Raw genomic sequence first — 11686 nt, forward strand, 5'->3', positions numbered from 1 at the left:
ACACGGATCCACGAAAACGACTAAAAACGCTGTATTCTGCTGCCAGGCCAGTAGATGGCGATGTCATTTTGTAAAGAAACACTATAGACTGAACACATAACACACACATGTGCATGGCGGTATTCACATGTTTGTAGTTTACACATATCAGTATCGCATTCAAAAACTTGCACTACAAATCCCTTTTTCAAAAGTTTGCATTTTCATTTTCAGGCCCTCAAAACACTAGCCTGGGAAAACCCAGACAACTTCCGGCAAATTTAGATTTGCTCTGCAAGTAGTCTGGCAAAGAGCCCATTCAAGCCGATTTCTAATCCGTCCAAATCGAGGCACCAATCAGAAACGTTGAGGCGGGCTTTACACGATGACGATCGCTCTGATTGGTTTTAGCCCAGAGGCATTTGAGCGACGTCCGTTGGTGAAGCGCACCAACTTTTAAATGCATTATTATATTCAAATTGCAAACACATGAGGACAGTCTCCATGAAAGACCCACTGGCAGATGAACGTGCTGCTACATTTCTCTCCGAAACGGTAGGAAATTAAATTAGATTTAATAGAGGATTTTAACTGTGACAAGATGATTTACTGTGACAGGACAGTTTACGTGACAGATCCGTCCGATAAAGATGACGAAGTAGTATGTCCCAAAGCTTGCCTACTTTTTTGCTACACATTCAAAAGTAAATACCTTTTCTTCACAAAAAGAGTACATACTTTTATGGCGTAGTGTAACTTAGGCGAATTGGGACGCAGCATATGGCTTTACACGATGACGATCGCTCTGATTGGTTTTAGGTCTATCCAATTGCGCCCAGAGGCATTTGAGCGACGTCCGTTGGTGACGCCCCTTTGGAAATGAGTTATTAATGAAGCTTTGCCAGACCATAACTCAGTTACTACTGAGAATGGTCTGGGTTTAACCAGGCTAGCAAAACACAGTAACTCCGCAACAAACAGAGTAAAACATGAACATGAACTTCTCTCTTCTGCTTTACAGTAGCACTGGATGAACTAAACCTGATGATCTGAGATGATCCATCTGACCAGCCTCATGTTACATCATAGTATTTCTACGTCTAGGAATTTCATTTTTCAGAATCCTACATTTTTCAGTGTTCTCTCATCATCAGAAAAATTGACAAATTTTATTCAAGTCAAAAATATCAAAATGTAGCTCTATAAGGTAACATATTGAAATGAGAGTTTGATGTGGTTTTACCTGTTCATTTTACACATGACAGGCATCACTGCTAATTGTTTGCAAGTCGACTTCATTTACACTTCACGCGGCGGATCTGGAATTGTATCGATTAACGCAGTGTTTGGTCTAGAAGCAACAGAAAGCAATCTCCTCCATTTGAGTGTATCCAGCTCTGTCATTACGTCTGAGGCCGGCACTAAGCCGGGCGGAGGAAGGGATTTCTGCTGTCATATTGCTACAAAATGGATTTTAGACCTTATATTTGATCAGAGAAGAGGAAACTCCTAGAGCAAGGTTAGATTGACCTTTTCTCTTGATATTGCGCTTTTCAAAAACTGATTTACTGTGGAAAACATACCGCTGGTTTTCTGTTAGTGCCTGTGCAGGGGAATGCGGAGGGCTGCTGTTAAACCATAATCTCTAATCTATTGTGTCTGTTTCACCAGTGCAATCTGCTGCGTTCAGAGCCTCTAACGTGCTTGGTCTAAATGCTGTAGTTCAGGACGCACAGACACGATCCCTGAGCAATCACATTAGTGTGTTCAGAAACATCTGTACGCGTCACCTGACTGCTGTCGGGTGTCATGACTGATGACATCTGCCACGCGAGCCTGACACGACATGAGCCCTGAAACGACTCTGCTGATCCCTGACACACACTGCTGCTGCTAATGTGTGTGATGTTCTGTGTCAAAGGCTACAAGTGTTTCCGACACCAAGTCAACACAACCTTATGGTGAATTCATTTAAAATTTATTTTACTCTTGTGAGAAAAAAAAAATCAATAATTACTGCTTAAAGGGGACACATCCAGCCTGTAATAGTTAAAATCCACCCACTCCTCTTTTTTAATCCTCATCAATCATAAGCAGTGTCTCAGAACAAGCTGTTTGAGGATTGTTGCACCCGCTCACTCCTGCTGACGGACTCATCCTATTAGCATAAACCCCGCCCACAACTGCTGACTGACTCCGCCCTATTAGCATAGACCCCGCCCAGCACTGCTGATTGACTCTGCCCTATTAGCATAGGCCCCACCCACCACTGCTGACGGACTCCATACTATTAGCATAGACCCCGCCCAGCACTGCTGATTGACTCCGCCCTATTAGCATAGGCCCCGCCCACCACTGCTGACGGACTCCATTCTATTAGCATAGACCCCGCCCACCACTGCTGACGGACTCCACCTTATTAGCATAGACCCCACCCACCATTGCTGATGGACTCCATCCTATTAGCATAGCTCCACCCTCAGTGATCTGAACACAGTCCGCATGTTCATCTCCTCACCAGAGCGTTTAACAGCAGCATTCAAGTAAGAAATGTATTCTTATTAAAGCTACTAAAGTTATTCAGTCGAGAGCAGTGAGTGATTTTCTGTTTTCTTTAGTTGTTTGATTCATATTAACAGCATATATAGCAGTAGGATCTGTATATTACGCTGCTGTCACTTTAATACACAGATCTAATACACACATGCGATTTCTTTCCCTGCTGTTTACATTCACAGACATAACCGACTGTGTTTATGTGAACTTTGTGTGTTTTTGACATAACCTTGTGTGTATTTAACAGTTTAAGCTCAATAAGACGTGAAAGAGAACTTAGTTTAATACTCCGTCTGACATCCGGCTTTCTGTGTGTGTGATTCGGGTGTGTGTGTGCGCTCAGAAAACCATATATCAGAAGTTCAGACTGATATGGCTTTAAAACACATGCAGATAATACACTGTCATGATGATGAAGAACTGAAACGTCACGTGAGCGTTAGATTATAATCAAAACCAAACAGATGTTTTAGTTTTCGTCAGAGTATCCGAGGCACGAGCTGTACAGACTCCTCCCTCTTCTGGAAAGGGGCGGAGCAGCAGCTCATTTGCATTTAAAAACACAAGCACAAAAACAGCATGTTTTCTCTTCCACTCAAAAATGGGATTTTACAACATGGTATAATTAATGATCTGTGGGGTTTTTTGAGCTGAAACTTCACATTCTGGGTACACCTGATACTTATATTACATCTTGTAAATAGGGGCATAATAGGTTCCCTTTAATATTTTACTAATTTTATTATAACCTACATATGCAACCCAGACTCACTGTAAAATCGTGCATCTACATACATTTTTGTTGAACTCCAAAAATATACCAGTGTCACTGCAGTTTCCAGCTGAAATTAACCCTAGAGGCAAGAAAACACAAACAAATTGTATTCCTTTTCACACAAATCATGATTATAGGGGGATAGTATCGATTAATAAAGACATATTTCCGCACGGTTCCTTGCACAACACCGTTACCAAAACTCCAATCCCCTGAAACACGAGTCACGATAAAAAGAGCTCAAAGACTTGTAGAAACAAGACAACATGTCATGGTTTCTTCAGCAAATGTGTTTTTCACGTTTGCTTTTGCAACGTTTTAGAGCCACTCACCGACCATTTCACTGTAGAACTGTCATGATACGCACAACAACATAAGATCATCTTGCAGAACTGTCGCCACAGGCACGTTTTCCACTGAGCCTGGGATGCAACAATGGAAACATCTAAATCAACTGGTTTTATTCAAGTCAAAAAATACTATTTAACATCACTGAACCAATACGTACATCCATTTATGCCGAAACAGTTGGCCGAAACAAATTGGTAGAAATGGCTCTTTAAGGTAACAATTGTACAAAGTACAAAAATCCATGCTCACAATTGAAATGTCAGTAAAAGTGGAGGAGTAAAAATTACAAATTAAATAGGATGCATTGAAAACAAGTGTTAGAATAAACTGTGAATACAGCACACAATGAGGTAAGTGACCACTTCATTACAAAGTAGATGTTTTTGTTGTGTGTGAGCATTGAACACACTCATCTTTTTTATTTTGTTGGTAATGAAAGTCTTTATTGCACCAACAGCAGTTTATTAGAGCGGGAAATGAAAGAATCAGTTCATGGTCGTTCAACGCTGGTCCGTTTAAGCATTTTGTGCCGGTAAACATCATTTCTGCTTAGTGTCAGACCAAGAGTGTTTATAATAAAATAATCAATGGTAATTTACCAGGAGTCTGTTTTCATCTGTTTGAAAAGATAATGGAATATGGAGACTGTAATAGGCCTCCTCTGCTGTTGGAGACTGTATGAGCTGTTGCAGGTCATCAAGTCGAGAGTATCTGTGTAACTCTTTACAATACACACTGATTTAAAGCAGCTTTACAGAAAGTCATAGGACCCTATCTTGCACCCAGCACAATTGACTTTGTACAGTGACGCATGTATCATTCCTATTTTGCACCCGCGCACAGCGGACTTTTCCCTCCACAGACGCACGTCGGTAAACTAGCAAATGCATTTGCGCTCCCGGGGGCGGTTCAGCGCAAAGAGGAGGCGTGTTCCGGCGCAAACGTATTTTGCAGGTTTAGAAAACAATTCACAGACCAGGAGAAACCTAGTCTAAAGTCAGTGGTGCGTTGCGCATGTTATTCATATGCTATTTTAAGGGCGCATGCTTGGCCATAATCAATGTAGCGTGTGCACAACGCGCACTTTGATTCTCTCATCTACACAGACGCAGCAGTTTTCATTTTTAGAAAACCATACATTATTACAAGGAAAAATATTACCACACGAGGGAAATCATTGTTGTGTCCATGAAGATGTGAAAAATAGGCATAAATCTAGCTTACACATTTACCCAAATTATTATACGCCTGTTTAACCGAAGCTAATTTGGGTGTGTTTCTGTTTCACTTCTCTGTTTTACGGCCCTGACGAGAACGTCGGTCTCCTCGGCTGTGAACCGCTCCTGGCGTGCGTCTGGCAAATCCGCCGTTATAATAGCAATCCGCCATGGAACAAGCGCGCCTGCTCTTAAAGGGAATGTGAGATGACGCTCTGATTGGTTTATTTCTCACGTTACGCCCAAACCACACCTATGAGTAATGAAGCTACTTCAGACCAACACATTTTAGATTTGCGTCGGGTGCAAGAGTCCTTTATCCCGCCGCTATAATAGCAACAGCGCCCGAGACCCGCCCACAAAGTTACTTGTGTTTCAGATCGTTAAAATAGGGCCCATACTGTTATCTCTATAATGCCTTGATGCTTTACCATAGAGCAAGTTTTAGTGGACGATCTGATTTTACATAATGATGATATGAGTGATCCTGCGGATTTATATTTAGGTATATTGTATTTATAATGTTGTCTAGCACATATATCAGTGCTGCAGTGACTGAGACACATGACTGAGCGATCAAGACAATTAAGAGCTTAAAAATATCGGTCAGTTTCGTTCCATTAAGACATTTAAATGTGGAACAACATTTTGTTGTAACTATTTTTGTTGAAACAATTTTGCTGGTAATTTTTGTTCCATTAAGTGATTTAAATGTTGGTCAGTTTTGTTCTATTAATTGAGAGTAAGCGAGAGTGTGCATTTCTCAAAAAGTATTAAAGGGGTCATATAATGGTACATGCACTTTTACAAGTTGATTGCACTGAAATGTCTGTTGGCAGTGCCTGTACACAACCATCCTATCATGATTAAAATCCATCCAGTGGTTTTGTTTTAATCTCCTTATATGTTTGACCATCTATGAAATCAAGCCGTTCGATATTGTGACGTCATAAGATCGTACGCCCCTCCCGCGATTGTGATTGACAGCCGTGCTTCAACACAAGACCCGCCCTGAGCAAGCTGTGACAGCCGTCGTCATAGTAGTCCGCCATTGTTGATATGCTGGAGTAGAATGGCGTCTACGCGATTGTGGTGTTCTGTTCTTAGATGTAATAAGGAACACAGCAGTCATTTGGATGTTCCTAAATCTGAGCCGTTATAGATGCAGTGGCTGAGTTTTGTTTTTGAAGCGATATGCCCAAAGGATTGACGCGGGGATTCCCTCACGGGGATTCCCCACGATCGTCCATGCTTTCATGTTTACGCGAATCATTTCACACCAGACAGCTTCACAAACGAGAAAAAACGGATCGGTACCAACGTGTTACTGCTGAACCTCCAGAAGATGTGAGTGTAATGTTTTATTAACCTTTATATTAGTATTTATATTAATCTTTGCGAAATTTGCAAACCTTGCTGCAGGCTTCAGGATGAATGCATCTAAGGTTTACACTCAGGGTACATTACAGCATGTTTTCTATGTACGACGTTCTCAATATAATTCATAATCCCACGTTTATAATGAACAACGCGTGGTTATTGTGTTACAAACGGTGTACGCACAGAACAGAGGGGCGGGGTGAGCAAAGCTCATTATCATTTAAAGACACATGCACTGAAACGGCGTGCTGAAAACAGAGCTGTTTTTGACCAGGTAAAATTAGTGTTTTCTTACAATACTAATGAGAATTTTTAATTAAAGTATATTACAAACTTTTAATTTAGACCCTAAAGAATCATATTAGCTTGTACAAAAATGGCATTATATGACCCCTTTAATGAAAAAATGTTGGGTTGTCGCAGGTGAAAAGTCTGAAATGTCTGATGCTCGGATACACAGCTAATACTTCAAAAGTAATGAAGGGATTTAGATAATAACTGGTTTTGTTGTTGTAAGCAAAGGAAAGAATTCTCAAAAAACTTCAATGAAGATACAATCGGTTGTCTTCAGTGAAAAATATCCGGTTGTCAAAGAGTCTGATGTGAGTTTAACACTAAAAATTGTATTGACAGTAAGTAGCATCTCTGAAATCAGACATAATTACTATAATGTGACGGCGTTCTTTACTGTGGTTGAAAATGACTTATATTGTGCTAAATATTTTGGTTAAGTTCAACTTCTTGGAATTAAGTGGCATCCAGGGCGACGGCAACACTACTGTCCTAGTGATCGGAGTAAAGTTATTTACCCTGGTATTGGTGTTGAGTGCTGTTCCCCTGAAAACTGAGAAGGAAAAGAAAAAGAGTCTAGTCTTGTCCACTACAGCTGTGTGAAGCTTTTATCAAATGATTGCAACACATTCTTGGTCAAGACGTTTTGTTGGTTGTGACATCTGTGCGTGAACATCTGTTCATCTGCCATAGACCTATAGAACAGTGTAGATTAAGGGCCCGTCCACACGGAGACGCGTTTCGCTGTATACATATACATTTTTTATCGTATTGGTGTTTCGTCCACACGGATCCGGCGTTTTCGGAGACTGAAACCGCTATTTTTTTAAACCGGGTCCCAAGGTGGATAAATCTGAAAACGCCGCCCTTGCGTTTTCGTGTGTACGGCCAATCCGTACATTTTGTGAAACGATGATGTCATCACACCAATTGTCAACTAGTCAGACACCGTTAAGTCACAGCAACTACATTTATGGTTTTTCATATTGTTCAACAAAGTTCTTGATTAAAAAAGAAAAAAGAAAACAAAAAAAGAAGCTTCTGTGCCTAATATTATTGTTGTATACAGCGCGCAAGGTTTATGCGCATGCTTTAAGTCTTCTTCTCCGTTTTTAGTGTATGTCTGTGGCAGAATTACAGCGCCACATACTGGTCTGGCATGTATACTACATCGTTTTGAGTCGGTTTCAGTGGTTTTGTGTGTACGCAGATATTTCTTGAGACGACGCCGTGTTTACGGAATTTTTTTTGGAACGGGGAAAAAAAATATCGGATAGGGAAAGCTCTGGCTTCGTGTGGATGTGGCCTAAAGCATAACTCTTGCCAAAATGCAACCTAGGCTCTTTTTGTTAATCTACTTGAGGCAAACTTTCGTTTAAAAGCATAATTAGAATGGAAACGCCACTTTTGAGGTTGACCGTATTTTCGTTTTAGGTTAAATGCCTTGTGAATGGGAGTGAATGGGGCACAACTATGATAGCATAAATTGTCAAAAATAGTGGATCTCCGTAACAGGGAGGAGAGTAAAGATGGAAAGCTCCTAAAGCTTAGTTCCATATAAATTCACGGATAATTTGTTGTTTTGTCGTTGGTGAAAATCAATATTGACCTTGTGTTTGAAAAAGGATCCTCATATAAGAAGCAATTCTAAAATTCAGAGTCAGTTCATTCGCATTCGGAGATCGACTATTTTTGACTGTCAGAATGCCGGCGGACGGAAACACAGTGAGTTGTTCAAAAGTGACCATGGTATAAGCGGGTTAATGCCCTTCGATGTGTCCATTGTCAGGTATTAATGGACGACGGCGAGGTGTGATGCGCGTCTGACGGTTGCCTCCGCCGAAGTCCATTAATACCTGACAATGGACACATCGAAGGGCATTAACCCGCTTATACCATGGTCACTTGCCAAATAACACATTTTTAAAACATTAGTTTATATTTAAATTAGTTTTACAATCGAAATCTAAAGTTTTTACAAACAATAACTTGGTTTCCCTGGTTACGCCTGACGGTTTATTTAGCAACCGGAGATATTTATAGTCCGTTCAGCTCGTAGAAGCCTTCAGTTTACTGCCTGTTGCTATGGTTACTCACAGCTGATGTAGCCAGCGCATTTATTTATTCATTTCGAATGGTAAACAGTCAGTTTCACCAGAACTCCTTTACTAGGTGTCCTCTATCACTTTTTAATGGACACCCTGCAGCCAATCAGAATCGAGTATTCACCCAGACCATGGTATAAATATATTTATTTTCCATTGTTCATTGATTTGTTGTATAGTCCTAAAAACACCAATACTGAGTTCCAAAAAGAACCTGGAAGACTGCAGGATGATTCCCATGAGCCATTAGGTTTCATTGTTGAGGTCTGGGTTCCAGTGGTCATCGTTCCCTCTGAGTTAAGACAGTCAGGTCAGATTAGATGGTGATCCAGAAGCGCTTCCAGCTGGGCAACATCACACTCGGCATTTACAGGTTTCAAAAGTTTCCCAGACCTGTCCTGGTTGAGCAGACAGGAGATTAATCACAGCGCGTGTCCTTCACGTCTTCAGGGAGCCGGTGACACGAGTGCTAAGCAGCAGAGAAGAGAAGAGCTGGTTCTGGCCTGTACCGGGCCATGATGCAGAACAGCAGATCTGAAGTGTGTGACTGTAAATCATTTCAAAGGCTTTGTTAATGTTGATGCGTCTTTCTGTCGTGTGTATAGTGTGTGAAGTCATCGGTGTGACTATAATTGTTTCGTTCATGAGTGTTTGTAGATCAGTAGATATATCATATTGATTCAGTGGGGAACTAGTTCTTTCCTGACTTTTGTAGTCATTTCCGATAAATTATTTTTAATAAAGCAGATTAATTGATTTGCTAATTAATATCTTGGCCTATTTGTGAACCAGTTTGACTAATTCAGTGGAAAAGAACAGACTCTAAAAATGATTCACTGACAAACCAACATTATTATGGCTTTTAATTTGTATCTTATTGCACGGCTCTCCGAAACGCTTGATTCTGATTGGTTCAACTCAATTCGATTCTCATTAATTTGTACAGCGCTTTTCACAATACACCTCGTTTCAAAGCAGAGTCCACATTACAACTTAGAGTGATCTGTCACAGTTAGCTAAACTGCATTCATTTAAACAATGTAATAATTACATGTCAGGCGTGACATTTTGAGGGCAGTAATTGCCAATACCAGCGCTCATGTCTTTCATATCACACCACAGATGGACACGCTGGCTCTTATTTCATTCAAACACAGCCTCAATAATTGAAACCGGAGGACTTCAGGATTAATAGTAGGCCTTGTTGGAGTGTTGGAGTGTTCGTCTTAGTGCTAGAACGATTGATTTGTACACTGTGACGGATTATAAGCATGGGGGCACATAACTGGTGCGTGCTAAAAATGCACATAACTGGTAGAAACCGTGGAGGGAAGCACTTTTGAGTACCAACATTTTTGGGGACACGGACATGTTTACTTACTGGAGTAGGATCTTTCTCCATCTCTGGTAAGAGAGCAATCATGATCAGGGCAGCACGATATAACGCTTTAGGATCGATATCGCGATGTGCGTCTCTGCAGGATGTGGATGATCATGCACACATAGGGATCTCAGTTGATCGGTTTCGGTTCGGAACGCATGCGATTCGCGGATTAATTGCAAAGTTTACCCATCATGGAGTGAAAGTTTATCATTTGCATGCATAGCTGTCAACATTGAACATTGAAAATAAGGGAGATTTCCCGGAATCCACCCCCAAAATAAGGGATTTTTTTTGTAAAAAATCGTACATGACGATGACCGTTTTTGTCGTTTTTCCCTCCATGACCAACACTGATATTACAAGGACAAATTTTGCAGTAGGCATAATGTGGACCTACATGGCTGCTTCTCAGGTAGTGGAAGGTGGTCTCCCATTTACTCAAATATCGGCATAATGTCCTCGGTTTTGGTTGGTGGTTAATTCGTGATTTTGGCCTGATCCATCATCGCACATCACACTCATCTACTCTACTCTCCTTGAAGTTCACTTCCCGCTACTTTTTCCCTCTTCCTCCCGCCCGCCATGCCCGCGCCGCTGCGACTGTCTTCTTCGTCTTCTTCGATAGTAGCCTAAGCTACTGTCTGTATACTGCCACCTGCTTTACTGGAGGTCTAGCAACCCAAGTGCAAGCCACTTCACAGACACAGATAGTTGCATGTTCTGAGTTTACACAATCAGAGCGTAAAAATACGGATTTTTTTACGGAAAAATACTATAACGGGAAGACAGCGGGAAAAGAGCTCAAATACGCGAGAAACCCGGAAAAAACGGGAGGGTTGACAGCTATGTTTGCATGTGTTTTTAAGTCCTGTCAGAAAACATCAAGAACAAGACTGGAACTCGCGCGCTGTTTTGTGCGCACACACAGAGCCTGCGTTATGCGTAAGATCCCTCTGTGTCTTAAAGAGACAGCAGCCTAATATTCCCACAGATGTCTGTTAACCCAATGTTAATCAAACAACAAACGAGAAAGAGGAAATCACTTTTATAGCTTTAACACAGATTAATTGTATTAATTACATTAATTATATTTAATTTATACGGTGAATACTATAGTCTTATTTTACATTTGATTATTCAATTACTGAATACAGTTAGACTTGCCTGAAAAACATAAAGCACTACTTATTTGATTTGTGACGAGGACGGCTTGTAGGATAAGGCCCCGTTTACACAAAGGGAAGACGCAGATATTTTCCTGTGGTTTGGCCTCTCATTTACACGAAAACCCTGTTTTTATCACAGAAAACGATTATTTCTAAAAACTCCAGCAAAAGTGGAGATTCCTGATAACGCCGGTTATGTGTTGCCGTGTCAACTGGGAGAAACGGGTTTTTCGGTTCTCAAACGTCACATTATGCGCCAGAAAATGTGCCCTAGGAAGTCGCTCGTGTTGTTCGTTGTTGTCGATTCTGAGGATTCTGATTGGCTTGCATGGCTTTATCCTTCTCTCTACACTGCCGCCCATAGGTTTGGCACAGTTATGATGGCGTAAGACGGCGTATTTATGTGGATTGATGTAAATGACAACTTTTTTGAAAACGATGTTGTGTGCACGATGTTATTATTGAAAACGGAGGGGGGGGGG

At 41.0% G+C, this 11686-nt stretch overlaps 1 protein-coding gene and 1 long non-coding RNA gene across 3 annotated transcripts in view; one reads left to right on the plus strand and one right to left on the minus strand.

The window, feature by feature from the left end:
* Nucleotides 1–11686, plus strand: part of fstl4 (follistatin-like 4) — a 268104-nt gene that overhangs the window by 186317 nt on the left and 70101 nt on the right. The gene's annotated exons all lie outside the window — the stretch shown is intronic.
* LOC309478004 overlaps nt 1–11686 on the minus strand; it is a 244168-nt gene that overhangs the window by 110326 nt on the left and 122156 nt on the right. The window contains exon 2 of the long non-coding RNA XR_014198742.1: nt 7245–7866. This is a non-coding gene — a long non-coding RNA (uncharacterized lncRNA). The remainder of the gene's footprint in view (nt 1–7244; nt 7867–11686) is intronic.

Source organism: Leuciscus leuciscus (assembly GCF_965113295.1).
Source record: "Leuciscus leuciscus genome assembly, chromosome: 16".
NCBI lineage: Eukaryota > Metazoa > Chordata > Actinopteri > Cypriniformes > Leuciscidae > Leuciscus > Leuciscus leuciscus.